Source organism: Erythrolamprus reginae, chromosome 1, assembly GCF_031021105.1.
Source record: "Erythrolamprus reginae isolate rEryReg1 chromosome 1, rEryReg1.hap1, whole genome shotgun sequence".
Taxonomy (NCBI): Eukaryota; Metazoa; Chordata; class Lepidosauria; order Squamata; family Dipsadidae; genus Erythrolamprus; species Erythrolamprus reginae.
Window position 1 is genome coordinate 89,154,868 of NC_091950.1, and position 27,792 is coordinate 89,182,659.

The 27,792-nt window shown below is 38.4% G+C and overlaps 1 protein-coding gene across 1 annotated transcript in view; it reads right to left on the bottom strand.

Annotated features, from left to right (window-relative positions):
• Nucleotides 1–27,792, bottom strand: part of SIPA1L1 (signal induced proliferation associated 1 like 1) — a 187,161-nt gene that overhangs the window by 146,953 nt on the left and 12,416 nt on the right. Inside the window, exon 2 of the mRNA XM_070758535.1 lies at nucleotides 20,411–20,504. The gene's annotated coding sequence lies outside the window, so the exon portion shown is untranslated. The remainder of the gene's footprint in view (nucleotides 1–20,410; nucleotides 20,505–27,792) is intronic.

The window sequence follows — 27,792 nt, forward strand, 5'->3', positions numbered from 1 at the left end:
AAATGCTTTTAAAAGCTAGCATTTTTTAATTAGCTAACAGATTGGGCTACATCCAATGATATATGATCTCACTTCCATCTGTGGAACAGCCTGTTCCCCACCCTTTTCTTCCAGTTCTGCTTCGGAGGGCCCCAGCCCTTTGGAATACACTGGTGTATCAGAAATCTCAAAGGAATGGAGGGATAGAAGAAGTCTTTATTCGTTGCAGACAGATTATTAGATACAAGTCCCTGTCTGAGGAAGAGGGGAAGTACAGAAGTGTGTGTGTGTGTGTGTGGGTGGGTGTATGTGTGTGTAATTCCCACATATGAAAAATTAAACAGTTTGACCACAGACTTCTCTATTAGCAAGAGACAAGTGCAAATGGGCTCAGAACCAAAAGAGAGCCATCTAATTTGACTACACCACTTGAATGGAGAAAAAAAGAACAAGAACCTTGATTTTTACTATAAATAGTGCATAGGTTTGATACACAAAGGTCACTGGAATTCATTCGCTTTATTCCACAAATCTAGTTTATCTGAGCTTTTATGTCCTTGGAGTTCAACTCAAGATTTTTTGCATTGCCAGAGAGAATCCTGACACTTACCATTTTTAATTTTTCTGTAAACATTACTTTTTCTTCAAATCTTTGTGGTTAAAAGAATTACCAGTGGTACAATGTGGTGAAACCATTTATTTACTTATTCAATTTAAATGATCACCTATCTCACATACATGCTTGCAAAATTAAAACAAACATTATCAAAAACCCGAAAGGTAAAATAACCATACAAGCCCTAAAAACATTAAAGCAATAAAAATAATTCAAAAACCATACAATGTTTAGACAATGGGAGAGCACAGTGAATACAGAATCTGTACAACCATGTTAAAAAAATTCACACCATCACCATTTGCTCTATGAGCCAAATGGGAAAGCCATGATTTCAAGCCTTTCTACAAAGCCATCAAGGTTGGGGCTTGAACTTGAAGAGAATGATGTTCCACAATGTGAGCATAGCAGCAGAAAAGGCTCACCCCCTGGGTTTCATTAAGTGACATTGTCTACTGAATAGAACCTGCAATAGCATGCCATGATGGGATGAGGAAGACGAGAAAGTCCTCATTTTGCGTATAGCAAGTATAGAAAATATATTGGTTATTTGCTTTCACACAAATCATAACTCAGATTTGTTTCTATAGTTGATGTTCTTTCTGAATGATATAACAACAAACATTTTGGAAATCAGAAATTGAATACTGTTTTTAAAAAGGTTAAAAAGTTTATAGCAAAAGATTATTTGGATAGATTTTAATTCATTTATCTTAATTCTATTTATCTAACTTTTTATTTTTAATTTAATGGATCAGGAAATGTGTAATAGTTTTCATATATACATATACATGTGAGTGTGTGAGAGAGAGAGTGAGTGATTTATTATTGTTAACAATTCAGCCTATGCCAGCTCATACCATTACCATTACAGCAGCATTCAATATTTCTGCTCTGATTCAAAGTGAAACAAAAATACAGTTAATGTGCAGAATATTTCAGCTTTAAAAATAAGATTAAAATCTTTCTTACATAAAATAAATCTTAAACAGTACTCCCACATTTCTTCCAGAATGCTTTAAATGTCATTTCAAAGGAGGGAGGGGAAAGCTGTGAAAAGAAGAAAGGAATTGGCCACTTCGGAGCCATAAAACCTCTTCTGAAACCCAGGTGGAATTTCCTTTCACCTGGATTCAAACTGTGAAAAGTGAGAACTTAATCAATGTCCATTCTTTCTTTTCCCAATGCCTAACTGTAGCCACCTACGCTATGAAAGCAAAATCATAATTTGTGGTACTTATTTAAACTCATTCTTAGATTTCAAACATAAACTTTGCAGTATAGAGAAATAATGTTCTTTGGCCTCTAATATAAACCAGCAACATAGATATTCAAATCACTAAATACTTAACAACTATTATTCGATCTGGAATATTCAGCTTTAGAAAAATATTTGTAAGTGTGGCTTTTTATTCAGGCAAATTTCCTGTAGAACTTTAGGAGCTTAGCCCAATAGAGAACATTCTCTCTAGCTCACTTCAGTATCTACTTTCAGCAGTACTAAAAGGAAAATACAATTTTATCATTTTGGAGCAAATATCCTATCTAAATTTCAGGAAAACACATGCATTCCAACCAGATTTTTCTACACGATTCCATGTCCTGATCTTGCATTTCAGAATACAGGAAGATTAGATCAGAAACTCCTGCTACTGGAGGTCATTAAGAGAATTGTAAAATTAATATCACTGCTATATTGCACTTATTAAAACAAAACTGGACTGTGATACAGTGATCCCTCGATTTTCGCGATCTCGTTCTTCGCGAAACACTATATCGCGATTTTTCCCACCCGATGACGTCACTCTCTTCCTTCCTTTCTCATCTTTCTTTCTCTCTCTCTTTCTCTCTCTTGCTTCTTCCTCTCTCACACTCTCTTCCTCCCTCTCTCATCTCTTTCTTTCCTTCTCTCTCTTTCTCTATCTCTCCCCCTCTTGCTGGCGGGCGGCGGGCGGGCAGCGGGCGGGCGAGCGGGGGCATCAGCGAGGAAGACCCAGGGAAGGTTCCTTCGGCCGCCCAGCAGCTGATCTGCTCGGCAGCGCAGCGAGGAGCCGAATCGGGGTTTCCCCTTTGCGTGGGCGGCGGGGAAACCCCGATCTTCGTCTGCTCGCTGCTGCTGCGCTGCCGAGCAGATCAGCTGCTGGGCGGCCGCAGCAGCAGCGAGCAGACAAAGATTGGGGTTTCCCCGCCGCCCACGCAAAGGGGAAACCCCGATTCGGCTCCTCTCTGCGCTGCCGAGCAGATCAGCTGCTGGGCGGCCGAAGGAACCTTCCCTGGGTCTTCCCCGCCGCCCATGCAAACTACACCATCTGCGCATGCGCGGCCATGAAAAAAAAGGGTGCGCATGCGCAGATGGTGTTTTTACTTCCGCAACCCTACATCGCGAAAAATCGATTATCGCGAGGGGTCTTGGAACGGAACCCTCGTGATAATCGAGGGATCACTGTATTGCTTATCTACATATGAGATTCTTTTTCTTCCCTTTTACTATTATTTATTTATAGTCACTTTTTATTTTGATATAATTTTATCTTGATATATAATTCTGTAAAATCTTTGATAGAAATAAATTCTATAGCAAGGAGGCATATCACTACTACTACTTAGCAGCTCCTTTGCCAAGACAATCCTTCTAATTCAGATGTTGCTTTTTTAAAAAAAATTCAATCTGTCGATGTAATGGTGTTGCGTTCAAGAAAGGAGCTTTTGCCTCCTCTTGTATTTGACAGCCTTTTAAATTGGTGCCTTTAAATGTTCCTAACAGGCTTTGATTTCTAAATGTCTTACAATTGTACTGGGAATTACCTGCTTCAACTCTTTATGACCCCCTTTAAAGAATGGTGCTCAGAACTAGACACAATACTCTTGGTACGACTTAATCTCTATAGGGTATGATAAAGTATTAACTCCTATGATTTGGATGAAATGTTTTTATTAACATATTTTAAGATTAAACTGCCTTTTTAAGCATTTCACTACTTGCTTAAAATACTCCCGTAAATAAAATTTTCTTTCAGTTTAAATAACTCCTGAAGAAATGTGGTTATAAGAAATTTATCAAATTTTGAATCTTCTAACATTTGTATAACTTCTAAAAAGGAAAGGTATTGTTATGAAAAAATAATATATTCAATTGAGGGCCAAATGTACCACTTATATTTTCATCCACTATTATTTCACAACCTAGACTTAAGAATGAACATACATTGTGTTTGTTCTCTTTTTTATCATTTGGGGGCAACTTTCTCTATTCATCTCCTTTGCCTGACCACAACTCGAGCAGAAAGTAATAATGCTCCCATTATATATTTTACTGTCTTTTTATATCTTTACTTTCATATTAGGCACTCAGCTTTAACAAATACTCCTTGCTTGCAATGACCCTTAACTGCTGTTCTGTTCAAAAACATTATACTAAAGTTCTATTCCCGGGTCTATTTGACCCGGACCGCAAATTGTTCATTTTAGGTACTTATATTTGGTCTTTTTGAAAGCTTTTTTCACTTAGAAACATGTTTGAACATTTCTGCACACAATGAAATGAAAATTGAAATGAAAAGATTAATGCTTATTGGTTTATTTTGCTCATAAAAGCCCCCCCCATTTTTTGACTTTTTTTTTCAATTGATAGATAGTTTTGCCTGCAAAATGTGTTCTATTTTACTAAAGTTGGTGTGGGATTGGTAGCTTGAACATTTCTGAACATAATATGAAAATTGAACTGAAAAAATTGATGCTTATTGGTTTATTTTGCTCATCAAAGGGCTCCCATGCTTATACTCAAGTAGACTTATACTCGAGTATAAGACCATATGGTCTTATATTCGAAAATAAACCGATAAGCATCACTTTTTTCAGTTCATTTATATTTTTTCTTATGATCAGGAATGTTCAATTTTGTATATCAAACCTTTTTGGGGGAAATCCCTTGGAGATTTGTAGCCTAAAGAAATATATAAACTGAAACGAAATGCTCAAAAATTGGGGGGGGGGGGGTGTTTTGATCAAAATAAACCAATAAGCAGTTTTTTTCAGTTCAATTTTCATATCATTTTGTTCAAAAATGTTCAAACTAATTTCCCAGCGAAAAAAGTTTTCAAAAAGACCATATTTAAGTACCTAAAATATTTTTTTTTGTTTCAGGTCAAATAGACCCAGGAACAGTACAAGTGTAGGTAAAATTTTGCCCAGAAAAAAAATTAGCCCCCACCCCCAAAAAAATATTTTTATGATGATCAGCAATGTTAAAAATAGGTTAAAAATAAAAAGGTATTAAAAATATTTCTGATTTGGAGCCTTAAAATTTTTTTAAGTGAAACTGGTTGCAAGCATTGGGGGGGGGGGCTTATTTCTAATTTAAAAAACCAATAAGCATAATTTTTTTCAGTTCATTTATGTTTTTCTTATGTTCAGAAATGTTCAAACTACCAATCCCACACCAACTTTAGTAAAATTGAACGCATTTTGTAGGCTAAACTATCTATAAATTGAAAAAAAAGTTCACAAAAAGGGGGACTGCCTTTTATGAGCAAAATAAACCAATAAGCATTAATTTTTTCAGTTCAATTTTCATATCATTGTGTGCAGAAATGTCCAGACTACTTTCCAAGTGAAAAACGTTTTCAAATTAACCAAACATAAGCACCTCAAATGAAGAATTTTTGGTCCGGGTCAGGGTGATCCGGGAACAGAACTTTAGGGACTTTTTTTTTCAGCAAGAAAGAAGCCCCCCACCCCCCAAAAAAATTCTCATAGAGAGAACCCCTGAAATGATGCAAAGTCATGAAATTTCAAGTTTCAGAGATGCAGGGAAATTTTTTTACAGGGTCTCAAACTTTTATTTCGGGTCTCACAGACCTGAACAGAACAGCATAACAGATATTAAGAAGGTTTGCTATGTTTTTTGGCACATTGGCAATATTTATCTGCAAGACCGCCTTCTGCCACACGAATCCCAGCGACTGGTTAGGTCCCACAGAGTTGGTCTTCTCTGGGTCCCATCGACTAAACAATGCCGTCTGGTGGGACCCAGGGGAAGAGCCTTCTCTGTGGCGGCTCCAATCCTCTGGAATCAGCTCCCCCTGGAGATTAGGACTGCCCCCACCCTCCATGCCTTTCGTAAACTCCTCAAAACCCATCTCTGTCATCAAGCTTGGGGGAACTGAGACACTTTCCCCTTGCCTATGTAGTTTCTGTGCACAACATGACTGTATGTATGCTTTTATTTACTGGGGTTTCTCTTTTAGATTTTATATGTATAATTGCTATCTTAGATTCTAATTATTAGATTTGTCATTATGTATTGTTTTTATCACTGTTGTGAGCCACCCCGAGTCTGCGGAGAGGGCCGGCATACAAATCTAAATAATAAATAATAAAATAATAAAATAATGGAAATCAGCATAAATGCTTGCAAACTTCGGGAGGGATCAAGAATGCATCTAAAGTAGCCTCTTCAAAATGAATCTTTATGATGCTGTAAAGTACCTCTAAACTTATCAAGATTCAGATTCAGCTGATTAGTCATTACTTACTCCTTTGCTGAATCAGCTGATGATACTAACAGAAAGACATAGGTAATAGGTAGGGTAGAGGATCCTAAAACTCCAGGGTTCTACCAAGTGCTTCAGGCATTACAAAAATATGCACTTATGTAATTCTCATAGCTATTACTTGCATAACATTTAACCTATGGATTTGTACATTTTAACAGTTAGCAGGCTAGTACAATTTCAAACCCCTAATTTATTTAGACACGCTGGTCAAAATAGTACAATTAACTTATTAAATCTTACTATTCTGAGTTATAGAATATATCCTGAATAGATTTTACTTTATTAAAAAAACCTTTGCTTAACAGAGAGAAAAAGAATTAATGCCAAATGAAACCATTACACAAGCCAAAAACTGTCAGGATACTTAAAAATTATATTTCTACCACTAATAACGTGTGGTGGCATGACACTCCATGGATTTGTATACTGTTGATTCCACATGGATCTCCAGTAGTTTAGAAGATTACTCATAAATTCACAAAATCATAGTTCTGGAAGGGAGGCTTCCAAGAGTTCTGTTAACTGGAGCAGCACACATCCCCCATTAGAAAGCAACTATGCAAATAAATCATAGAAACTTAGTCAAATCCCTGCTCAAATAAAGTTCCCTTTTGTCTGTGACAACTCTTCGGGTACTTAAAGATTAGTATCTGGGTGTCTGTTCAAGTATCCAACTGATATTCGGTCTTGAACTACAGAATTAAGATTAAAATATTTGTCTTAATTTGTTTAAATTTGTAATGCACTCAATGTTTAAAAAAATTATTATATAAATAACTTTGAAGTCAAATGAGATACATTATAACTTACTCAGTTAAATATTAAGCTGTATATTTCCTCATTATCTGCCTTTAAGGCACAAAAAAATTACTAAGAATTACATTTAAATCATCTTACTAAAACAACGTTATTCAGCCAAACTTTCAAATTGTGAGATAATTTATGTAAGTCTGTTTCAAAGAGACCATGTAACTTGATTTTACAAATTAATTTATGTATTTCTGACTTCTGTTGACAAAATATAATTTTAATATCATTTTATTGAAACTTTTTAAAAAGATAAAAACTTTTACAAACTAATATAAAGGAAGAAAAAAGAAAAGGAAAACAAAACGTGCAAGAATACAAGTTGAAGAATAGGAAAGAAATTAAAAAAGTAGCTTCCAATAATTCCCACAACCATTTAAGTACAATTATATTTTAGCCTCTCTCTCTCTCTCTCTCTCTCGCTCGCTCGCTCTCTCAAGACTCCAACAAAATTCCAGATAGCAAACCAACACTGTAGCCCAAATCAGTGGTCAACAGGTCCAGCTACACACCGTTATAGAATATTCTATAGAAAAGGCTCAAAATGATGCTACTCAGCTATAATTCTTTGCAGTTTTGGAAGGAGAATTTAAAACCATATGATTTTCCACAGAGATCCAAGAAAGTACAAGACAAACTATCATAACACACACCAGAAGAAGACATGAACAAAACCAACTCAAGGCAGAGGAAAAAGTAGTACTCAAAAACTAAAGAAGGACTAAACTATCATCATCATCATCTTACCAGGAGACAGAGATAGATAAAAAGCCAAAGAATTACTAGAAGATACTAGCAAAACTTACAACCCAGTGAACACTTTTCACTCTATAATTGTAAGATTTGGCACATTTCTTTAAATTATTACAAATACGTATTTATTAAGCAATCATCGTTCTTCCAGAAGAATTAGGTACAAGTGTAATAAATACCAGCATGATTTGCATGAGCAGATACCAGCAAAGAATTGACAAAAAAGGATACCTCACAGAAGGAAGCAAATATTTCATTAACCGTTGACCACAATGCCTCCAAAGAATCAAAGACCTGATAATAGAGGAAGATGAAAACATGATCTCATTTGATGTTTCAGCACTTTTTTACATCCACAGACCCAGAATTAGCTAAAGAATTCTTGATAGCACTAGCTCACAGCACATCTGATCTAACCAAATGCACCAAGCGTGAAATACCAGAATCATGGACCTCATCAACCTTTCCCTAACCATTTACCCTCAGATCTATAGACAAATATATCAACAAATCAAAGGAACACCCATGGGATCATTGCTTTCAGGACTCAAGAGAAGAGACTGAAATGCAACGCCTAGAATATATACCATTCCCACACATACAATCCGAAGTATAGATCTCGCATACCTTCATCATAATAAAAAAGGACCAATTACAGAATACAAATGGAACTATCAACAATTACCTTCAAAGAAATAAAATTGACAAGGGGAAAGAAAAACAATGACAGTACCCTTTCTTTTCTTCTGTATAATATTTTTATTGATTTTATAATATAAAACATACACACAACATATAACAATGTGCTCAGCGATTACTGCCCACCACCAGACAACATTCATACCCCGCCACCAAAATGGGGGCATATTTTGTATATACCATTTTAACTCAAGAGCAATATATCTATTTACATATTATAAAGTGATTCCAATTTATTCCTTGTAGCTTGGTATCGAATTCTACTAACCATATATCCTCTTATCTTGTCAGTACCCTTTCTGGATGTTGTGATTCAGTCTGAGGCTCCTCAGGGAACGGCTGGAACTCTGCCGGCTCCATGCTCAGAGGGGGCGGACGAGGAACAGGAGGAGGACCAGGCAGACGGGGAAGAGGAATGTCAGGACGAGGAGGAGGGGGAACAGCCTGAGACCCCCGGGGGGGAGCTCTCCCCAGCGAGTAGCCTGGAGTCATTAGATGAGAATGCACAAGCCATCATAGATATGAGGCAGAGAAGGGCAGCACAAAGAAGGGGACAATTAGCCAGGTATTTCCATCCCTAATAGGCAACAGCTGGGTTTGGGTGTGGTTCTCCTCAGAAAGGTTGAAAAGGCAGGCCCGCCCTTCCTGTATTGTGGAGAGTTATCTTTTGGGAGTCCTGTGACCTTGCTTCGATCCTTGGTTTCTCTGATTCTGGCTTGTGGCCTCGAAGGCTGAAAACTTGGGGGAGGCGTGGGTTTTATTATCTACAGTGGTGTGTGTGCCAGCAAGAAGCCTGTTGTATTGTCTGGCCGTTGTGACTGTTCTGTGAAGCTTCATAGCATTCCAGTTTGTAAGAACAGTCTTTGTTATCTGTGTTTCTTTTCAAAGATATAAAATGACTTTGCTTTTTACCAGCGTGTCTGGATACTCTTTTTAGTTGGTGTTGACGTCTGGGGGAACCCAGACAGAACACTGGATATCCTGGTTAGCAGATTAGAAACACAAATCTATGGAAAAACTATCCAATCAAGTGTTCTGCTACCAAAATAATACCCAGCCTTTCACAAGAGAAGCTGTGTAGAAATATTATTTAAGTGAGCTGCGGCAACCTTGAACATCAGAAAAGGATTGTTTGTTTGTTTGTTTACTTACTTACTTACTTATTTATTTATTAGTTTTGTATGCCGCCCCTGCCCATAGACTTATATAACATATTCCAACAAAAAGGATATCTATGAAACTGTATCCAAAAGTGCCTGGCCACTCAACCCAATATAGCACAATTAGCACAAACCTGTGAAAAGGATTACACTGTCATACATCAAAAACATCTCAGGAACCATAAATAAGTATGACAACACAGCATCACCATAGCACACAAACTAGCTAAAGCTCTCCAAAATATTATACATAAAGCAAAAAATCCAGCAAGCCCAGAAGGAAAACAGGAATCATCTAGGACATGCAGGGTAAGAACTGTAATAGTCATTATTTATTTATTTATTTATTTATTTATTTATTTATTTATTTATTTATTTATTTATATTATGTAGAACAAAGAGAAAACCAGCAGAGAGCATCCAATTAGCAGTCAGAAAACACCATAAAAATTCCTTAATTTCACAAAACATGGTCAGATTTAACCATAGTTAAGAGAAACTGTAAACACCAAGCCAACTCCATAAACACCAGAGAATTCCTGGAAGCCTGGCATTCAGACAAATCTTCCATCCACAGGAACAGCGATAAACAACATCTGAATACCATTCAAAAGATGGGATCAAAAAGTCAAAAAAAAAAAAAAGACCTCATCACCAGCAATCAACATCAGATGAGCAGAAAGTAAACTAAAATTAACACTAGACCAATAGTAAAGAAGGAAACCACACCCCAATCAAGGAACTACTAGACAAAAAAAAGGTAACAATAAACAACAAGCTTAATCAGGAACTACCAACATCACACCAAAACTGACATGGCAAGCTATTAATATATCAAATGAGAGAAAACCCCACTCCCTTCCAGCACTGATGTCAGTAACAACTTGTCTTCAAAAAACAACCAAACAGGGAGAGCTTCAAAAACCTTTCACTTTTCTTTCCATAATCAATCCTGTCTAATCACCAAAGCCATATATCACATGTTCGAGGTTTTTCTTTGTTCATTTTTATCCAAAACATAGCCAATAGTCATAAAATATGTAGATAGTGTCTTTTCTCTAATCAAAAAATACCAGTACATCTCAGCAAGACTTGTCAATTTCATCAATCATTGCCTTATATGGGTAATGTAAAGTCTTTCCATCTCTGGGCATATAATAATCTCAAAGCAGTAATCACACCTTGAAATCAAGTATGATTCAAGTTGTTGTGTGTCTAAGTAAGTACGAGGGAAAGGTGGGGTAGGTACACTAATATGAGCCAGCTTCCTGTACAGATGAGATCTACCTTTATTGGAGTTTCTACCGAGCTCTGTCTATGGCCTAGACACCATCACTTTCTTAAAGAAAATTTTAAAGTTAGATTAGTCAAGGCTTCCAAAAGACTGCAAATATTTGGTGGCTAATAAAAATTTAATTTAGGGATATTCACAAATTATTTAAGGAGGAAGTTTGCATTTCACACTCTTCTTTTGGGAAACAAAAAGACCAAAACACCTCTTGGCCAGCAATCAACACTCAGAAAAACAGAGATTAATACCAAGATTAATACTAGACAAATAGTAAACAATAGCCTAGTCCATGGGTCACCTGGAACCACTAAATTCATAATTTTAAATCCTGCGGACCACTAATATGAATCCAGCGCACTTTAGCTCTCCTTCTCCCTCCCTTCCTACTTCCCTCCCCCTCTCTCTCCTCTTTCTCTCACACATTTTTCTCTTCCCCCCTCTCTCTGTCTCTCTTTCTCTCTCATCTGTCTAATCTCTGTCACATCTGTCTATTTCTCATCTCTCACTTTCTTTCTTTCTCTCTCTCTCTCTATATATATATATATTTCTTTCTCTCTCTCTCTCTTTCTCTCACTCTCTCTCATATTCTGATTCTCCAGTGCTCTCTGAGTCTCGCGGGTGCTTCTTCAGCCTTTATTGGTGCTGGACTCAACTTGCTCGGGGAGATGCACAACCTGCTCTCCACTCCGAGACACTTGCCCGACCCAGCTGAGGCCAATGCTCCACACTGTAATGGGCTCCAGGAGGAGAGGGGGATGCCATCTCTCCCATTGTGAAGTCCGCTAAATTTAACTGTGTTGCACAAGGTACTATGAGAACAGCAGACAGGCCATGGAGACGCCAACAGCAGCAACAGCAAAGAGAAACAGCCACGCCAGTGTCTCGCAGTGGAGAGGAAGTCACCGAATGACCAAGGTGTGCGCAGCAACAAAAAAGGCTGGAAGAAGTACCTGCGGAACCCAGCAAGAGATTAAGCAAATACAGGGGCACTTTGCTCCCACTCTGAAAGATGGAGTGAGTCTCCATCCCTTGCCTTTACCTTCTCGGGCCAGATGAGGAGTGACTGGCAAGGGATGGCGAGAGGTGAAGCCAGCCACTTGTGGGTTCGGCTCACAGAAAGCCACAGCAGAGGGATGAAAGAACCGCGGATTGCAGAGGGATGAAAGTATCATTTGTGCTTCAGCCCCCCTGCACCGTTACCCTCTTGCCACAACAGCACCATTATCTCATTCTGGCCAGTGAGGGCTGCACTATTCCTTGCACGTTGCACCACCTGCAAAGTTGCATGTTGCACATACCACCCTCTATGGAGGAGATTTACAGCCCCACCACGAGCTGCCTGGCTGGTCCCATATTCCAGAGCTCTAGTCATAGGACTGCCCATTGGTTATCCCAGAACAGTTCCTCCATCCAGGTGCACTGTGGACTATCAAAATTTTCTCGTGTTGGTGACTGCTGGCCAGCTCTGAGAGAGCAAGCCCCTTGTATATAAACAGAGACCATACCCCACTTCTTTCTAGCACTGATGATGTTACCTGGTTGGTACGACAATGCAATGCAATGCAAGAAAGAAACTATGCTAGGACAGGACCTCACATTTAATATACAATTAAGAACTATTTTGAATTGAGCCAAGAGGTTCTGGTATCTGACATATTCTGGTATCTGACACATTCATTAAGGATCTGAACAAAAAGTCTTTCTTTCAGTTTCAGCTTTCTTTCACTTTATATAGCAAACCATAATTGCAACTAACAGAAACTTACAATTGAAATTGTCTCATAACAAAAGAATTATTATCAATTAGCTTAGGATTTAAACAAAATCCCAAGAAGAAATTTCAAGTCTTGAAAAAAGTATATATAGCAATGGCCTGCTAAAAACATACTCTGAATAATAATTGTTCCTTAATTTGCATAGTTGGCATAATTTCCATTAATTCATTGTTTCGTCTGCATCCCCTTGTGCAACATCAAGCAATTTTTGCAATGATTTCCTAGCTTCAGGAAGAAAATTGGGGGGGGGGGGGGGTTTGAGAAAACGAAGGGAAGTTCTCATTCCTAAGAATTCTATTCATTAACAAATGGAATTTTCAGATCTGAGCATATAATACAATCCCTCCATTCTCTGTTTGAAGTGAACACTTTTTGAAATAAGTGTTTAATTAAGAGTCATAAATGAGACTAAAGAGAGCCAGTTTGGTTTAGAAGTTAAGGCACTGTTAGAAATCAGGAGATTGTGAGTTCTAGTTCTGCTTTAGTCATGATTTTGTGCTAGTCACTCTCTCTCAGTGACTCACAGTATTGTTGTAGAGAAAATAGGAGGAGGAGGAGGAAGGAATATTAGGTATGTTCACTGCTTTGGTTATTTGTAAAAAACAATAGAAACAAGTTATGAAAAAGGTGTCAATTATTTTATACAAAAATAACAATTTGTTAAACAGCCAGTGACAGATTTCATAACATGTCTGCAATATTTCCATTGCTTCTTTCCCATTTTAATCCCAACACAGCACTCATTATTATTGCAACTGGAATCTGACTGTGTAGGTGTCACAAGGATTTGCTGCATGTAATGATGGCAGCAAATATTCTATAAAAATCTAAACACAAATATACTGCAACGTGATATAAAAATCTGGAATGAATAAGGACAAAATCTGACCCACAATTGTATTTGTAAGAGACATGACTACTTTGTTCAAAACAAACACCATTCAAATTCTTCTAGTGCTCATTAGCTTTCTTTTTCCCAAAGGGCAAAACAACACCAAGGCAAACTTTCCACGCCCAGTCCTACCCATGAGCTCATTTTTTGTGAATTCTCAGGGTGTAGACATGTATGTAAAAGACAAAGCACACAAAGGAATGCAGCTAACTAGCTCCAAAAAAAATTTGTACTTTTATAATGGGGATATAAAACTGTTTCAGGATCATGATGGTGGAAGCAACATGCAGGACCGGGAGATGAGAAAGAAAACTGTATTTTTCAGAATATAAGACACACTAGACACATAAGACGTGACTAGAGTATAACATGCACATAGATTTTGAAGAGGAAAACAAAAGAAAAAAGGTTTTGGACTTTGCGCATCCACTTTTTGCTTTCTTCGGCCCCCAGGAGCACTCTGCAGGCCTCCCTTTGCACGTTCCATTTTTGCCAAAAACAGGCCAAGTTTCACTAAAAAATGGGCCCATTTTTGTCTCCCAAACCTTCCACACATCCACTTTTTGCCCTCCCCAGCCTTCAGGAGCACTGTGCAGGACCTCCAAATCCTCTGTACGTCCTATTTTTGCCCTTCCGAAGTGTGTCTTATAATCCCCAAAGTACGGTATATTTAATGTTGCAAAACTAAAGAGTTTACAATGCTATTTGGCATATATATGCTATTTGATATATGTATGTATGTATGTATGTATGTATGTATGTATGTATGTATGTGTTCAAACTGTTTATAAATGCAATTTATAGGACATCATAAATATATTATAAACTATATTTATCACGTATTTGTAGTATTTTGCAAAATAATATGCTGGTTTGAATATTTATCTTATAGTATATGAGTATAGTACTACTGAAGCTCTTATAATTTATTTAAAAGCACTCTATGGGCTCCTTCATATAAAGAAAGCACTAAATTTAAGACATTGCATAAACTAAAATTCTGTAGGAAGCTGCCAATTTTGTGTGCTCAAATCTCCCAAATATTTGCAGAGCTACACCCTAAGTCAAACTACTTAATTTCAGTGCAGCTACAATGGATATAGTCTGCACACCTGTTAAAATGACAATGTTTTCAGATCAAGATAAATCACCTCAGATTTTCTTCCATCTTTAACATAATGAGCTGTATAATTCAATTGAAAAAAAATTAACAAATCTTTTTTTGGGGGGGGTCATACAATAACATGGGTTACATATCAGGGGTGGGTTCCACTTACCTTCCCGACCGGTTCGCATCATGTTTTGCAGAAATAAACGAATAAAGGTCGGGATTAACCCCGGGGTGGACAGGAGGGCCCTTTTCCAAGCAGACGAAACCCCCCCCCCCCCAAAAAAAAATGGCAGGACACACTTACTGGCATGGGCCGATCCATTTTTATAATAATAATAATAATAATAATAATAATAATAATAATAATAATAATAATAATAATAATAATAATAATTATTATTATTATTATTATTATTATTATTAATTGGATTTGTATGCCGCCCCTCTCCGTGGACTCACCAGTGGATCACTACTGGTTCAGGCAATCCAGTCCAAACTGGGAGGTAGCCACCTCTTTCTTATAAATGCATGCACACCCTTAAACTAACACTTTGCTAAATCTGACCGCATTTAGTCTTTTGTGGCAGGAGCTTATCAACATGGCACATCTTGCCTTGGGAATCTTTGCCCTCCAAATATATATGATTGCAAGGGCCTCTCACACACATAGCCCTCTTCAAGTCACCCTATAGATTTTCTTTACAGATAAGCTTTGGATTATTCCTGTGTTGAAAGGAGAAATTCCTCTTCATCTTCAGCATTTTAGTAGAGGCTTGAAGGTTTTGTGCCAAAAACCTGGAATGGTTCATAATTGACTAAAATCCCAGTTCCAGTTGAAGAAAATTAGCCCCAAAGCACAGTGCTGCAGCACCATGCTTCACTGTGGGTATGGCATACTTTTTAAAGGTGTGCAGTGTTGTTTTTGCATCAAATATACTTTTTAGGATTATGGACAAAAAAAAATATTCCACCCTGGGAACACTACCAGAATGGACTAATTTTGACTTGAAACTATTAACCATTTTCTACCTGTACGTTTTGTAATCATTATTCTTTTTGTGTGACTCTTAATTGGGTCATTGGCCTGACTAGACCGAACAGTGGCTATAGCAACAAATAGTCATGTCTCATTTCTATAGAGTATAATATTCTATCTAAAAATTTAAAACTTATCTAAATCTAATATATCTTAATTCTGCAAATCTCCCCCTGGAAAGCTAACATTATTAGTGACAAGTACCAAAATATGTACCTATTTCTTTTTTTTTTAGAGAAAGGTTATGCCATCTATGTTAGATGGAAGATCATATGATACACATAAAGAACAGATTTCAATATTGGGACCATAAGCAGTTATCCTGATACTGTGGAAAAAATTCCTCTTCTTGAACAAAAATCTTTAGTAATCTATAATCCTAAGGATTCCACTGGATAACCTTATGCTAAGAAAACAGACTAATTCAACAGTGCAATAAAGATAACTGTTAAAATGACATTATTAGATCTGAGCCTGGTTCACTCTGGCCTTTAAAAAATGATTTTAATATACTCAGACCAATAAGTATTATTCCATTGTAAAAAATATTAACAGAAAACATAGTTCATCTTTCATGGAAGTTTTTTGTTTTTTTTTAAAGAAGATATTAAAGGCAAAGTTGGAAGAAGTTCAAAAAAGCCCTCAAAAGACTGACAACTCCTGAAACTTGGAAATAATTTAAATGCAAAATCTGAGAGATGAAAAAAGGGATATGTCACCAAAAATGTATGCTTACAGAGGGCTAACAATGGTAAGGATAATAATTTATACCCTCTGCTAAACTATTTTGGCAGGAAGTAAGGTAAGAGAGTCCCTGCAGATTTTATTACACTAGTCATTGTTGACTGTAGGGGCTGCTGCTCCTCTCTGTTTCAGGGGCCACTGAGCCAGTGCTTTCCGAATTATGTTTCCGTGGTCATGTGGCCAGTATAACATCATGGAGTGCTGTTACCTTCCCACCAAAATGGCATCTATGTATCAACTTTCAGATTTGCATGCTTTCAAACTGCCAAGTTGAGTGAGGATGGGTTCTTATCCATCACACAATGTTTGAGTCTTGGACCTGGGCTGTCCATTCCCCAGTCAACAAGAGCAGTGCCTTAACTACTGAGCCATCATGCCATCCCATTTTGGCAGTAAAAATATAAAAATTACAAGTACAAATAAAAATCAGCATGCACACATACAAACATGCAGAGACTGTGGTTCATACAGTACCCAGGAAACATTATTGCCCATTTTGTGCAGGAAACATATTAGTTTCTACATTAATACATACAGTGTTCCCTCGATTTGCGTGGGGGATGCGTTCCGAGACTGCCCGCGAAAGTCGAATTTCCGCAAAGTAGAGATGCGGAGGTAAATACACTATTTTTGGCTACAAACAATATCACAAGCCTTCCCATAACACTTTAAACCCCTAAATTACAATTTCCCATTCCCTTAGCAACCATTTAGATTATTACTCACCATGTTTATTTATTAAAGTTTATTTAAAAAAAATATTTATTAAAGGTGGATAAAAGTTTGGTGATGACATATGATGTTATTGGACGGGAAAAACTGTGAAGTATTTTTAAATTAATACAGTGGTCCCCCGATTATCGCGAGGGTTCCGTTCCAGGACCCCTCGCGATGATCGGTTTTTCGCGAAGTAGCGGTGCGGAAGTAAAAACACCATCTGCGCATGCGCAGATGGTGTTTTTACTTCCGCCGCAGCAGCGAGGAGCCGAAGATTGGGGTTTCCCCGCCGCCCACGCAAACTCCTCGCTGCTGCCGCGCCCGCCACTTGTCCGCCCGCCGCTTGTCCGCCACCTGCCTGCCCGCGCGCCCGCCCTTCGCCCGCCTACACCGTTCGCTCGCGCCGCTTCCCAGCTGAGTCCTGAAGCGAACTTCCGCGTTTGGCTTCAGGACTCAGCTGGGAAGCGGCGCTGGGGTTTCCCCGCCGCCCACGCAAACTCCTCGCTGATGCCGCTCGCCCTTCCGCCAGCAAGAGGGGGAAGACCCAGGGAAGCCGCCCAGCAGCTGATCTGCCCGGCGCCATCTACACATGCGTGGCCATAGAAAAAAGGGCGCGCATGCGCAGATGGTGTTTTTTTCTTCCGGGTTGAAAAATCGCGATATAGCGTTTCGCAATGATCGAGATCGCGAAACTCGGAGGACCACTGTATTTTTGAAAAACCGTGGTATAGACTTTTTGCGAAGTTTGAACCCGCGAAAATCGAGGGTTTTTTTGCATTTATTATGTGAGGGACCATCCTCAAAAATGATTCTGAAGTGCCAGTCAAAAACCTGCTCAGCAAAATAGCATAGCTAATCCTTAACTTACAACAATTTGTTTAGTGACCAAAGTTATAACGGCATTAAAAAAAATGACTTATAACCATTTTCCACACTTACAACCATTGTGATCAAAATTCTTGCTTGGCAACTGACTCATATTTGTGATGGTTGAAGTGTCCCGGGATAATGCAATCAACTTTTGCAACTTTATAAGCATAGTCAGTGGGGAAGCCAGATTCACTTAACAACTGTGTGACTCAATTAACAACTGCAGCGATTCATTTAATGACGGTGGCAAGAAAAATCATTAAATGGGACAAAACTCACTTAACAAATATTTTGCTTGGCAACAGAAATTTTGGGCTCACTTATGGTTGTAAGTTGAGGACTACCTGTATTGGTTTAGCCAAGCAAAGTTTTGCTTTTATCCTTTTGTTTCTCAGAATATATCCCTACATAAAAACCAAAACATATGTACTTTAAAGCATGTATCATAAGGGCCTATAAACAGTGATACCTCGTCTTACAAACGCCTCGTCATACAAACTTTTCGAGATACAAACCCGGGGTTTAAGATTTCTTTGCCTCTTCTTACAAACTATTTTCACCTTACAAACCCACCGCCGCCTCTGGGATGCCCCGCCTCCAGACTTCCGTTCCCAGCAAAGCGCCTGTTTTTGTGCTGCTGGGATTCCCCTGAGGCTCCCCTCTATGGGAAACCCCACTTCCGGACTTCCATGTTTTTGTGATGCTGTAGGGGAATCCCAGCAGCGCAAAAACAGGTGCTTCGCTGGCAACGGAAGTCCGGAGGTGGGGTTTCCCATGGAGGGGAGCCTCAGGGGAATCCCAGCAGCGCAAAAATGGGCACTTCGGCTGGCAAAAGGGGTGAATTTTGGGCTTGCACGCATTAATCACTTTTCCATTGATTCCTATGGAAAACATTGTTTCATCTTACAAACTTTTCACCTTAAGAACCTTGTCCCGGAACCAATTAGTTTGTAAGACAAGGTATCACTGTAAAGTCTTTTAGATATATTAGATATTTTTTATTTAGTTGCTTATAAAATTTCATCCTTCATTAATATCCTTCCTCTTCCTCCCTATTTAAAAAATTATGAGGAGAAAAAAAATGTTCAAGGCTCTTTACCTTGTAAGCATAACTCTATTGTTCTTAATGGCCCTGGCCTTTAATCACCAACTACCAGGCAATAAGGAAACACTCTGTCAATGAAAGCAAATGAACCTCATTTCTTTCAAAACTGTATTTATCAATCAAGAATAGTGTCAGAAGTCTTCATCTTAACAGTTGCAGGCTGCCTTGGAAAGATAATTCTAATTCTTACAATAGACAAATAGCTAGAAATGGATGGAACTGTCACAGATGGCTAAATCAACTGCTCTAAGCAAAGAAAACAATATACCCAACTTTATTGTTACTTGGAAACCGCTTCTGAATTTTGTGCTTGTCAATGCTTTTCTTTCTTTTTCCCCCTTTTCTTCCTTTTTCTTCTCTATTTTCCCACTGTTTTAATTTTGTTGTATTTTATACTTTGATAAGTTTAATAAAATTATTATTAGAAAAGTTGCATGCTATGGAATACAGGTTGTCATTCTCAAGACGGTCTACAATTTATTTTATTTTTTCTTTCACTTTATTATAATTGCCCATTCCAAACATATGAACTTGAAGTTGGTGAATAGTCATAGAAATCTTATGCATTCCAAATGGTTATATTTCATAAGAATAATAATCAGCACATCTGGGAAGCTTCAGTTTGGGAACAGACTGAAGAGTTCAGCAATGTGCTGTAAACATCAAGTTTATTTATATAAAATACTGAAATGATAAAGTACTGTGGTATCTCTACTTACGAACGCCTCTACCAACGAACCTTTTGAGATACGAATCCGGTGTTTAAGATTTTTTTGCCTCTACTTCCGAACCATTTTCACCTTACAAACCCGAGCCGCTGCCGGTGGGATGCCCCACCTCCGAACTTCCGTTGCCACCCAAAGCACACATTCTTTTGCTGCTGGGATTCCCATAAGCCTCCCCTTGCTGGGAATCCCTGCCTCCAGACTTCTGCTGCCACCCAAAGTGCCCGTTCCTGCGCTGCTGGGAATCCCCTGAGGCTCCCCTTGCTGAGATTCCCTTTGTTTTTGCCGGCGCCGCTTTGAATCCCAGTGAGGGGAGGCTAAGGGGAATCCCAGCAGCAAAAGAACGGACGCTTCGGCTGGCAACGGAAGTCCAGAGGCGGGGATTCCCAGCAGTACAAGGCAAAAGGGGTGACTTTTGGGATGGGTTTGCACGCATTATTTGCTTTTACATTGAATCCTATGGGGAAAATTGCTTCTTCTACTTTTCTACTTATGAACCTCTTCACAGAACGAATTAAGTTCGTAAGTAGAGGTACCACTGTATTTACATACTGCTTTAAATATTATAATCTTACCTTCAAATATATTGTTTTAATCACACAGAAACATCATTTTACAGTTGATATTCCTTTTTTCAGCATCTAAGCATGGTATATCCAGATAGTTCACCTGCAGAATAAATCAATTAGGGAGAGGACAGAGATTAGTTCAAAATCATGTGGGATTCTTTGATTTCTGAAACAAACAAACCTCTTCCATGAATATGGGAATAAGACAGGAATAAGACCCAGCGACCAATTATATTGCACAGATTTGGCCTTCTCCGGGTCCCATCGGCCAAGCAATGCCGGCTTGCAGGACCATAGGGAATGGCCTTCTCTATTGCAGCTCCAATCCTCTGGAAACACCCCCTCCAATATTCGCACCGCCACAATCCTTCTGGCTTTTCGAAAGGCTTTGAAAACACACTTGTCCTGGCAGGACTGGGGCCGTTGAGTGATGGCATTCTGCTCTGAGTGATAGTTGTATGCTTGCTTTATATTGGGTTTTAGATTTTGAATTCATTTTTATTGTATGTACTTTTTATTTTTGTATTCATTTTACTGTTGTATGCTTCCCTGAGTCAGTCAGGAGAGAGGTGACTTATAAATTTGAAAAAAATAAATAATAAAATAAAATGAATATAATTCCATGGCCTAAATTGTGATTTAGAAATAATCAATAGAAAACTAACATCTTAGATACATTGAAACCTCTTTTTTGTTATACAGCATAAAACTGTATATGTATTCTATAGGAAACTAGATGTAAATTAGAATGCTTTTAAGTTCACTTTTGCTATACACATATTACAAAATATATTCACCTACACATTAGAGAGTGATGTAATGAGAATATCATGAGGTTTTTTGATGATCTATTACTTACAAACTAGACTGACAGGAGACAACTCTTACACAATTACAATTTAATATATCACACAAGAAATCTTAAGCTTGCCCCATAATGCAATATGTCCTGTAAGTACTCAGATACTAAAAAACTTTGAGAACTCCAGATATTTATTTTAATGTTTGAAGGTCACAGTACCACAACTAGTACAATTAGTCTGCAACCTACAATAGGTCACCTAACAACCATTTAAAATTACAGAATAAGCTATCCTAAGATGCTGTGTCAAAACACATACACACATAAGACCATATGAGCATATGAGTATATTCCAGGCACTCGATGACGGTCTTGCCTTGACCACTAATGGCAGCCCTTGTGGTCATGACCATAATTTGCTTTGGTTATGCAATGTTACTTCATTATACTTTTCCCAATTTGGCAAGCCTGAACTCTTGCAAATTAGCAAATAAAGAACAATCCTATATTATTCTGATGCATTTCCTCTCACTATGTTTTAATTTAATTTTTTTTATTTAAAATATTTATTAAATGAGGAGTAAGATAAGAACCACAAAATGCCCAGTTTAAATCTCTTCTCATTTAGGTTTGTTTACATTAATGTTTTAATTTCACTCCCTTATTAAACCATTGCTGTAAAAATATGCAAATAATCTGTATATTCTTCCATGCATATTTACATTCATTATATAATTCCATTATGTACCATTAATGTTTTATTAAGATAAAGTAAATAATTTAATCATCTTAACAAGTTTGTGATCAGACAGATTTTAACTTTGCTGAACTTCCAACATGTATTTCTAATTTACACAACAACGATTCTCAAGGAATTCCTTTGATAAATCTTACATATTTATTCTACTGAAATAGGGAAATTTCACATTCAAGTTTAACTGTCAAAAGTAGTATCTTACACTGCCTGTTAAATTTGTTTGGCACTGTGAAAGTCAAACATCTCCATTCACTAACATGAAAAAGAATTATGTTAACAACAAACTCATGTATTTTACAACAGAAGCCTTGAAATTTGAACCCACTATTTCTTATTCTGACTTCAGGGACAATTCTGCTTCATCTGCTATAACAATCCTTTAAATCAGGACTGTGAAAAACCATGTCATTATGGTGGTGTCACGTGACTTATTTTCCCCCTAAACCAGGCATGGGCGTGACCAGTCTGTGACACATCTGGCCCATGGGCCAGGAATTTGACAGTCCTGCTTTAAACAATTTGAGCCGAGACATCATGTCCACAATCTTCTCTTCTCTAGGCTAAATATACTGTACCTAATGCCTCCAATCACACCTCCTAGGTTTTTCCTACCAGTGCCTTATAAACCTGTCTACTCTCCTCTGGATATGCTCCACTTAATCACCGTTTTTCTTAAAATGAAGTGAACACAATATTCTAGGTGTGGTTCCATCATGACACTACACCTCTGTCATTAAACCCTAGAATTACATTTGCTTTGGGCAACTGCATGGCAATCTTATCTCATTTTCAGTGTGCGATCTACCAAAATGCACACATATTGTTTCTGAGAGTCAATCCGGTACAGTAGCTAAGGTTAGAACCCAGAAAACCCTGTCTAGAACCCAGAAAAGCTTCAGTTTCCCTTAGATATAGAAGCTGGCTAGGTGACTTTGGATCAATCACTATCTCTCAGGCCAAACCACCTCATAGGGCTTTGTGGAGAAAATAGGAGATGGGAGTATAAGATATGGACATTTCCTTGACTTAGACAAAAATAAAAATGGGATAATAAATATATGCATATAAAGTGTTGCTGCTAGTGAAGTGTCCTCCACTCCTGCATTCTATAAGCTTTGGAGTTCACGGATTTCTTGTTTAAAATTGCTGTTTCTGTTCCTTTTTCAGATGGTTAACCACTTCCTGAAATGCTCTATATATCAATCGCAAATTCAACAATCATATTGTCTGCTCTCTCACTCAAATCTTTCATATACTGTATGTTAAACAGAAATGGGCCAAGAGCAGTGCTCTTACAATATGTCCCTCAACACTGTTCTTGATAAACTCATGTTGACTTTTGCCCAAAACAACTGCTTAATATTCCATTCGAATGTTTTAGCCAGTATTGACATCAAACTGATTGATCTCTAATTATTAAGAATTTTATTTGCCCTTCACAAATCATCTTGCGCTATTTTAGACCTCAAAGATGCTGGCAAGGGCTACAAATTACTTTCTATATAGATTTTTTTTTTCTTGAATTACTAAGTGCTCTTTTCCACCTGCAGCTATGTACAATGTATCAGTCTCTTCAGAGCTATCAAGGCGTCTTACATTACCCATTCATGATTTGCCAACAGGAGGTATTTTTCAGCAAAGCCAAAAGACAGAGGCAAACAGGCAGACACACACATACACACACAACTCATGAACTGGTATCAAACGCAGCAGATTTGGAAAGTTCTGGGTTCAATATATCCTCTCAACTGTATTATCAAAAAATGAAATTGTATATACAGTAGTTAGATTACAACTTGCTCCCTTTTTAATGATCATGGTTCTTTGTCTCTCAAGTCAATCTACGGTACTTTAGATCAGTGGTCCCCAACGTTTTTTCCACCAGGGACCAGTTTCAGCAAGGCAATTTTTCTATGGCCCGGTGGGGGCGGAAAGGGGTGTGGTTGTGGGCGGGATTAAGCATGGGGGTGCTGGTCCTTCCCGCCCCTCTTTCCCGCCATCGCCCTGTGGCCGGCAGAACCTGCCTCCCAAACCCTCTTGCCCGGCGGCAGGTGAAGCGCTGGAGGGAGGGGGTCAGGCCAGCCCTCCTGCCTCCCCCCCCAGCCAAAAACGCAAAGGCGTGCCACGGCAGAAGCCAAAAGAGGCTTGAGCCTCCCGGTCCTTCCCGCCCCTCTGTCCCGTCCATCGCCCTGTGGCCGGCAGAACCTGCCTCCCGAGGCCTCTTTCCCAGCGGGAGATGAAGCACTGGAGGGAGGGGGCGGCGGCAGGAGGACTGGCAGCTGCTGACTCCACGGACCGGTGCAACATGCCCCGCGGCCCGGTACTGGTCCGCGGCCCGGTGGTTGGGGACCCCTGCTTTAGATTATCTACAGTCCCCAAATGTTACTGATCAGGTTTGTCTACAGGTTTTTCCCTCTTTGTTTCTCCTTTGACATAATCAGTAAAACAGCAGATGTACTACCGGTAGTATGAAGAGGATTGGAGGGGGGGGGCAGTGAAATTTAAAAAAATCCTCCCTGCCTTTTTTGGTTCCTGCCCATTCTCTATATGGAAAGAAATGATATACAGAAAGTGGGAGGAAGAGAAATAGTAATTATAGAAGTAACATAAATAATTACAGAAATAACAATTACAGAAGAGAAATAATATACAGAAAGTGGGAGGAAGAGAAATAATAATTGAGTCACCCAGAGTCCTTAGGGAATTGGGTGGCCTATAAATTAAATTAACAATTAATTAATTAATTCCCTTTTCCATTCATTTGGCTATTAAGTTTAAATATAATATACATGGCTTAGGACCAGTCTAGTTATGAGACTGTCTACTGCCATATACCTCCCAAAGACCAATTAGATCACAAGGAGTTGACCTTCTCCAGGTCCCTTTGACTAAACAATGTAGGTGGATGGTCCTGGGGGAAGTAGGACTTCTCTGTGACTGCCCCGGCCTTATGGAACCAGCTGCCCCCGGATATCTGTACTGCTCCCACACTACTGTCCTCCCAAAAGGCCGTGAAGACCTGGCTTTGCCGGCAAGCCTGGCAGCCATGAATATAGCAATTGTAACTGATTTTGTATGCATCTGTGTTTGATTGGATAATTAATTAGGGTTTATCATGGGTTTTACTGTTCTTATTAACTAATATTTGACTTTGTTTATTGTATATATTATTTACTGTAGTCAGCCATCCTGAGTCCCATTGGGGTTGGGCAGCACAGAAGTCAAATTAATTAAATTACATTGAATTCTTCTTCTTCTCAGATGGGTTAAAATAGAATCAGAATACTGGTGGAGCCTTATGAGTAGAAAATTAGTATTAGCCCTCCTCTCTTAGGAATTCCAACTTCAGTCATAGAGATAATTGCAATTATTAAGAGTATGTCTCTTTATCAACTATAGATTTACCGCTACAACTGGGCCCAAAGTTTTCATTGCTAAGCAAGACAGTTGTTAAAGTGTATTTTGCTCCATTGTACAACCAATCTGGGTTTCCCACTGAATTTGCTCATCAGAAAGTCACCGAAGGTGATCCCATGACTCCACGATCCTGCAATTGTCAAAATACAGGCCAATTGCCAAGGATCTGAATCCCACGTGACCACAGGCATGCTGCAATTGTTATAAGTGTGGAAAAACAGTCCTAAGTCACTTTTTTCTGATTATTTAAAAAAGTAAGACACGGGTGGGTTTCTCATGGTTCGGACCGATTCTATAGAACTGGTAGAGACCCACTGGTGACATCGTAATGTCACCGACTCAATTCATCTGGTGCCGGTCCATGGGTGCCGCCATTTGTTTTTGAATTTTTTTTCCTGAATGCGCAGAAGTTGAGTTCCGGCATTGTGCATCTGTTCCATCTGTTTCTCAGCTTTGTTTTTTTGCCATGTGGTGCAGGAGGAAGTGAACTGGCAGCGAGGTAAATATAAAGCCACCCTTGATAAGACCCCCTGAATTTCAAAGGTTTTAATTCCAGGTGAGTATACAATGGGGTTCACCTTGAATATTCTTTCCCAGGCATACACATAAAATCTCAAGCAACTTTTAACTTCAGCTGTGACAAATGCTCGAAATATCAGACAACAGTATTTATACAAGCAGTACAAAAAACAAAATCCATATTTTTACAATGATTTAATAATATTCTGAAATGAATAGTGACTTATTATTAAACTATTATTCCATTCACTCTGGATATCAGTTAAAATGAAGTCACACAAATCTAGGAGACATTTGGGAAACAAATGAAAGACTACTCTGAGTTTATTTTAATGATTTTTCGGTACAATGTTAAAAATACAAATTTCCTATGTCTTAACTTTTCTAGACTTATCCCTTAAATCTAAAAAAATTGATTGATGCAAATATAAAGCAATGACATATTTATTTATTATTCATTTTATTTATTCAATTTTTCAATGCCGCCCTTCTCCTTAGACTCAGGGTGGCTTACAACATGTTAGCAATAGCACTTTTTAACAGAGCCAGCATATTGCCCCCACAATCCGGGTCCTCATTTTACCCACCTTGGAAGGATGGAAGGCTGAGTCAACCTTGAGCCAGTGATGAGATTTGAACCGCTAACCTACTGATCTACAGTCAGCTTCAGTGGCCTGCAGTACAGTACTCTACCTGCTGTGCCACCCCGGCTCATTATTGCTGCATTATTTGCATTAGTATGCTACCGTACACAAGTCCCCATCCTTTAACATCAGGAGGCGGGAGGGAAGATGAGAAAACCATTATGGTGAGAAGTCAAAAAAAAGTAGTTCTGAATCCAAGATGAAATCTATTAAGGTAACTCAACTTTTCCAAGGATATTGTCAGCTGCAGAAGCGTCCCCCTCTCAGACACTTTGCCCCATGAAAGGTAGCCTTAATCTTGCAATGGAATTCAGATTGCAAATTCACTCACTAAATGATGTGGTCTTAAAGAACGATCACATCTCTTAACAAATATGAATCCCTGCAATCAAAGCTGCTTTAATTAAATCTCATGGTCATTCAGTGAGGACACCTCCTGCCAGCTTCTCACGACCAAAATCAGGGTTATACTAAATTAAAATATAACAGAATCCATTGTAATTGTGTTTAATTACCCATGAACATATAGATCTAAAATATTGTAATCTATGAAGTAAAAATATGCCTCACCTAAAATGAGATACAGGCAGTCCTCGACTTGAGACCATAGTCAAGCTCAAAATTTCCACTGCTAAGTTAAGTGAGTTTTTCCCCCTTTTACAATCTTTCTTGGACAAAGACATTAAATGAATCACTGCAGTTGCTCAATTAGTAACACAACTGTTAAGTAAATCTGGCTTCCCCATTGACTTTGCATGCTAGGTCATAAAAGGTGACTGATCATATGATCCTGGGACACTGTAACCATCAAAAATACATGCCAATTGCCAAGGGTCTGAATTTTAATCACGTTGCTATGAGGATGCTACAACAGGTGTGAAAACCAATCATGTTTCAGGGCTGTTGTAACTCCAAATGATCAGTAAGCAAACAGTTGTAAGTCAAGGTTTATCTGTAGTTCATATGTATTACTACTAAAGTGATCAATAAAACAGAAGTGATTATTTCTGTGACCAGTTGTGCCTTAATTTCCTTGAAGCCACACACAATTTGGCCACTGTGCAAGTGATAAAGGGTTTCACGATAGGTTGCATGATCGATGCAAATCTAGAAACTGTCCAGCCTTCCTGAAAATTTACATATTAGGAACAGAATATAAGCAGACCTAATATCCCTGTAGAATTTATAGAGTAATAATACATGCAAAATCGTTTCAATCTCCTTGTCACCACATGGGCAGGTATGCTTG